This window comes from Scyliorhinus torazame, chromosome 4, assembly GCF_047496885.1.
Source record: "Scyliorhinus torazame isolate Kashiwa2021f chromosome 4, sScyTor2.1, whole genome shotgun sequence".
NCBI lineage: Eukaryota > Metazoa > Chordata > Chondrichthyes > Carcharhiniformes > Scyliorhinidae > Scyliorhinus > Scyliorhinus torazame.
The window spans coordinates 16,780,170-16,787,166 of record NC_092710.1 but is presented as its reverse complement, the minus strand read 5'-3'; positions in this window follow the sequence as shown (position 1 = coordinate 16,787,166).

Here is a 6,997-nt window from a genome sequence, read left to right as displayed (position 1 = left end):
CTCAGACAGACACTCAGACAGACAGACACTCAGACAGACAGACACTCAGACAGACAGACACTCAGACAGACACTCAGACAGACACTCAGACAGACACTCAGACAGACACTCAGACAGACAGACACTCAGACAGACACTCAGACAGACACTCAGACACTCAGACAGACACTCAGACACTCAGACAGACACTCAGACAGACACTCAGACAGACAGACACTCAGACAGACACTCAGACAGACAGACACTCAGACAGACACTCAGACAGACACTCAGACAGACAGACACTCAGACAGACACTCAGACAGACACTCAGACAGACACTCAGACAGACAGACACTCAGACAGACAGACACTCAGACAGACAGACACTCAGACAGACAGACACTCAGACAGACAGACACTCAGACTGACAGACACTCAGACTGACAGACACTCAGACAGACACTCAGACAGACACTCAGACAGACACTCAGACAGACAGACACTCAGACAGACAGACACTCAGACAGACACTCAGACAGACAGACACTCAGACAGACAGACACTCAGACAGACACTCAGACAGACAGACACTCAGACAGACAGACACTCAGACAGACAGACACTCAGACAGACAGACACTCAGACAGACACTCAGACAGACACTCAGACAGACACTCAGACAGTCACTCAGACAGACACTCAGACACTCAGACAGACACTCAGACACTCAGACAGACACTCAGACAGACACTCAGACAGACACTCAGACAGACAGACACTCAGACAGACAGACACTCAGACAGACACTCAGACAGTCACTCAGACAGACACTCAGACACTCAGACAGACACTCAGACACTCAGACAGACACTCAGACAGACACTCAGACAGACACTCAGACAGACAGACACTCAGACACTCAGACAGACACTCAGACAGACACTCAGACAGACACTCAGACAGACAGACACTCTGACAGACACTCAGACAGACAGACACTCAGACAGACACTCAGACAGGACAGACCACTCAGACAGACACTCAGACAGGACACTCAGACAGACAGACACTCAGACAGACACTCAGACCAGACAGACAGACACTCAGACAGACAGACCACTCAGAACAGACAGACACTCAGACAGACACTCAGACAGGACACTCAGACAGGAACACTCAGACAGACACTCAGACAGACAGACACTCAGACAGGACACTCAGACAGACAGACACTCAGACAGACACTCAGACCACTCAGACAGACACTCAGACAGACAGACACTCAGACAGGACACTCAGACAGACACTCAGACAGACACTCAGGACAGACACTCAGACAGACAGACACTCAGACAGACAGACACTCAGGACAGACACTCAGGACAGACAGACACTCAGACAGGACAGACACTCAGACAGACACTCAGACAGGACACCTCAGACAGACCAGGACACTCAGACAGACAGACACTCAGACAGACAGACACTCAGACAGACAGACACTCAGGACAGACAGGACACTCAGACAGACAGACACTCAGACAGACAGGACACTCAGACAGACACTCTGGACAGACACTCTGACAGACACTCTGACAGGGACACTCAGACAGACACTCAGACAGACACTCAGACAGACACTCAGACAGACAGGACACTCAGACAGGGACACTCAGACAGACACTCAGACAGACACTCAGACAGACACTCAGACAGACAGACACTCAGGACAGACACTCAGACAGGACACTCAGGACAGACAGGACACTCAGACAGACAGACACTCAGACAGGACACTCAGACAGACACTCAGACAGACAGACACTCAGACAGACACTCAGACAGGGACACTCAGGACAGGACACTCAGACAGACACTCAGACAGGACACTCAGACAGACACTCAGACCAGACAGACACTCAGACAGACAGACACTCAGGACAGGACAGACACTCAGGACAGACAGACACTCAGACAGACAGACACTCAGACAGACACTCAGACAGGACAGACACTCAGACAGACACTCAGGACAGGACACTCAGACAGGACAGGACACTCAGACAGGACACTCAGGACAGACACTCAGGACAGACACTCAGACAGACACTCAGACAGACACTCAGACAGACAGACACTCAGACAGACAGACACTCAGACAGACAGGGAGACACTCAGGACAGACACTCAGACAGACAGGACACTCAGACAGACAGACACTCAGACAGACACTCAGACAGACAGACACTCAGACAGACAGACACTCAGACAGACAGGACACTCAGACAGGGACACTCAGACAGACACTCAGACAGACACTCAGACAGGACAGACACTCAGACAGACACTCAGACAGGGACACTCAGGCAGACACTCCTGACAGGACACTCAGACAGACACTCAGACAGGACAGACCACTCTGACAGGACACTCAGAGACAGGACACTCAGACAGACAGACACTCAGACAGACACTCAGACAGACACTCTGACAGACAGACACTCAGACAGGACAGACACTCAGACAGACACTCAGAGACAGGACACTCAGACAGGGCACTCAGACAGGACACTCAGACAGGGGACACTCAGACAGGACACTCAGAAGACAGACACTCAGACAGACACTCAGACAGACAGACACTCAGACAGACACTCAGACAGACACTCAGACAGACACTCAGACAGACACTCAGACAGACACTCAGACAGACAGGACACTCAGACAGACAGACACTCAGACAGACACTCAGACAGACACTCAGACAGGACAGGGGACACTCAGACAGACACTCAGACAGACACTCAGACAGACAGGGACACTCAGACAGACACTCAGACAGACAGACACTCAGACAGACAGGACACTCAGACAGACACTCAGACAGACACTCAGACAGACACTCAGGGACAGGGGACACTCAGACAGGGACACTCAGACAGACACTCAGACAGACTCTCAGACAGGGACACTCAGGACAGACAGACACTCAGACAGACAGACACTCAGACAGGACACTCAGACAGACAGACACGCAGACAGACACTCTGACAGACACTCAGACAGACAGACACTCAGACAGGACACTCAGACAGACACTCAGACAGACAGACACGCAGACAGACACTCAGACAGACACTCAGACAGGACACTCAGACAGGACAGACACTCAGGACAGACACTCAGACAGGACACTCAGACAGACAGACACGCAGACAGACACTCTGACAGACACTCAGGACATACACTCAGACAGACAGGGACACTCAGACAGACACTCAGGACAGACACTCAGACAGACAGACACGCAGACAGGACACTCAGACAGACACTCAGACAGACACTCAGACAGACAGACACTCAGACAGGACACTCAGACAGACACTCAGACAGACAGGACACTCAGACAGACACTCAGACAGACAGACACTCAGGACAGACACTCAGACAGACAGACACTCAGACAGACACTCAGACAGACACTCAGACAGACAGACACGCAGACAGGACACTCAGACAGACACTCAGACAGACACTCAGACAGACAGACACTCAGACAGACACTCAGACAGACACTCAGACAGACAGGACACTCAGACAGACACTCAGACAGACAGGACACTCAGACAGGACAGACAGACACTCTGACAGACACTCAGACAGACAGACACTCAGACAGACACTCAGACAGACACTCAGACAGGACACTCAGACAGGACAGACACTCAGACAGGACAGGACACTCAGACAGACAGACACTCAGACAGACAGGACACTCAGACTGACAGACACTCAGACTGACAGACACTCAGACTGACAGACACTCAGGACAGACACTCAGACAGGGACAGACACTCAGACTGACAGGACACTCAGACTGACAGACACTCAGACTGACAGGACACTCAGGACAGGACACTCAGACAGACACTCAGACAGACAGACACTCAGACAGACACTCAGACAGACAGACACTCAGACAGACAGACACTCAGACAGGGACACTCAGACAGACAGACACTCAGACAGACAGACACTCAGACAGACAGACACTCAGACAGACAGACACTCCAGACAGACACTCAGACAGACACTCAGACAGACAGACACTCAGACAGACACTCAGACAGACACTCAGGACAGACACTCAGACAGACACTCAGACAGACACTCAGACAGACACTCAGACAGACACTCAGACAGGACACTCAGACAGTCACTCAGACAGACACTCAGGACACTCAGACAGACACTCAGGACACTCAGACAGACACTCAGACAGACACTCAGACAGACACTCAGACAGACAGACACTCAGACAGACCACTCAGGACAGACAGACACTCTGACAGACACTCAGACAGACAGACACTCAGACAGGACACTCAGACAGGACAGACACTCAGACAGACACTCAGACAGACACTCAGACAGACAGACACTCAGACAGACACTCAGACAGACAGGACACTCAGACAGACAGGACACTCAGACAGACAGACACTCAGACAGACACTCAGACAGGACACTCAGACAGACTCTCAGACAGACACTCAGACAGACAGACCACTCAGACAGACACTCAGACAGACACTCAGACAGGACACTCAGACACTCAGACAGACACTCAGACAGACAGACACTCAGACAGGGACACTCAGACAGACACTCAGACAGACACTCAGACAGACACTCAGACACTCAGGGACAGGACACTCAGACAGACACTCAGACAGACACTCAGACACTCAGACAGACACTCAGACAGACAGACACTCAGACAGACACTCAGACAGGACACTCAGACAGACACTCAGACAGACACTCAGACAGGACACTCAGACAGGACTCTCAGACAGACACTCAGGACAGACAGGACACTCAGACAGACAGACACTCAGACAGACAGGACACTCAGACAGACACTCAGACAGACAGACACTCAGACAGACAGACACTCAGACAGACAGACACTCAGACAGACAGACACTCAGACAGACAGACACTCAGACAGACAGGACACTCTGACAGACACTCTGACAGACACTCAGACAGACAGACACTCAGACAGACACTCAGACAGGACACTCAGACAGGACACTCAGAAGACCAGGACAGACACTCAGACAGGACACTCAGACAGACACTCAGACAGACACTCAGACAGACAGACACTCAGACAGACACTCAGACAGACACTCAGACAGACAGACACTCAGACAGACAGACACTCAGACAGACACTCAGACAGACACTCAGACAGACAGACCACTCAGACAAGACACTCAGACAGACACTCAGACAGGACACTCAGACAGCAGGACACTCAGACAGGACACTCAGACAGCACAGGACACTCAGACAGACACTCAGACAGGACAGACACTCAGACAGACCAGACACACTCAGACAGACAGACACTCAGACAGACAGGACACTCAGACCAGGACAGGACACTCAGACAGACACTCAGGACAGACACTCAGACAGACAGACACTCAGCAGACAGACCACTCAGACAGACACTCAGACAGGACACTCAGACAGACACTCAGACAGACACTCAGACACAGGACACTCAGACAGACAGACACTCAGACAGACAGACACTCAGACAGACAGACACTCAGACAGACACTCAGACAGACAGACACTCAGACAGACACTCAGACAGACACTCAGACAGACAGGGACACTCAGCAGACACCTGACAGACACTCAGACAGACAGACACTCAGACAGACACTCAGACAGACCAGAGACACTCAGACAGACACTCAGACAGACACTCAGGACAGGACACTCAGACAGACACTCAGACAGGACACTCAGACAGACAGACACTCAGACAGACACTCAGACAGACACTCAGACAGACACTCAGACAGACACTCAGGACAGACACTCAGACAGGACACTCAGACAGACACTCAGACAGACAGACACTCAGACAGGACACTCAGACAGACACTCAGACAGACAGACACTCAGACAGACACTCAGACAGACACTCAGACAGACAGACCCTCAGACAGACAGGACACTCAGACAGACACTCAGACAGACCAGACCACCTCAGACAGGACACTCAGACAGACACTCAGACAGACACTCAGGGACAGGACACTCAGACAGACACTCAGCAGACAGACACTCAGACAGACACTCAGGACAGACACTCAGACAGACAGACACTCAGGACAGACACTCAGACAGACAGGACACTCAGACCAGACAGGAGACACTCAGACAGACACTCAGACAGACACTCAGACAGACACTCAGACAGGACACTCAGACAGGAGACACTCAGACAGACAGGGACACTCAGGACAGGACCACTCAGACAGACACTCAGACAGACAGACACTCAGACAGGACACTCAGGACAGACCACTCAGACAGAGACACTCAGGACAGACACTCAGGACAGGACACTCAGACAGACACTCAGACAGGACAGACACTCAGACAGGACACTCAGACAGACAGGACACTCAGGGACAGACAGACACTCAGGACAGACAGACACTCAGACAGACACTCAGGACAGGACACTCAGACAGACACTCAGGACAGACCACTCAGACAGACACTCAGACAGACACCTCAGACGACAGACACTCAGACAGACAGACACTCAGACAGACACTCAGACAGACAGAACTCAGACAGGACACTCAGACAGGACAGGGGACACTCAGACAGACACTCAGACAGGACAGGACACTCAGACAGACAGGGACACTCAGACAGACACTCAGACAGGGACACTCAGACAGACAGGGGACACTCAGACAGACCAGGAACCACTCAGACCAGGACACGACAGACACTCAGACAGGACACTCAGGACAGACACTCAGACAGACACTCAGACAGACAGGGACACTCAGACAGGAGACACTCAGACAGACAGACACTCAGACAGACAGGCACTCAGGACAGACAGGACACTCAGACCAGACAGACACTCAGACAGACAGGGACACTCAGAACAGACAGGACAACTCAG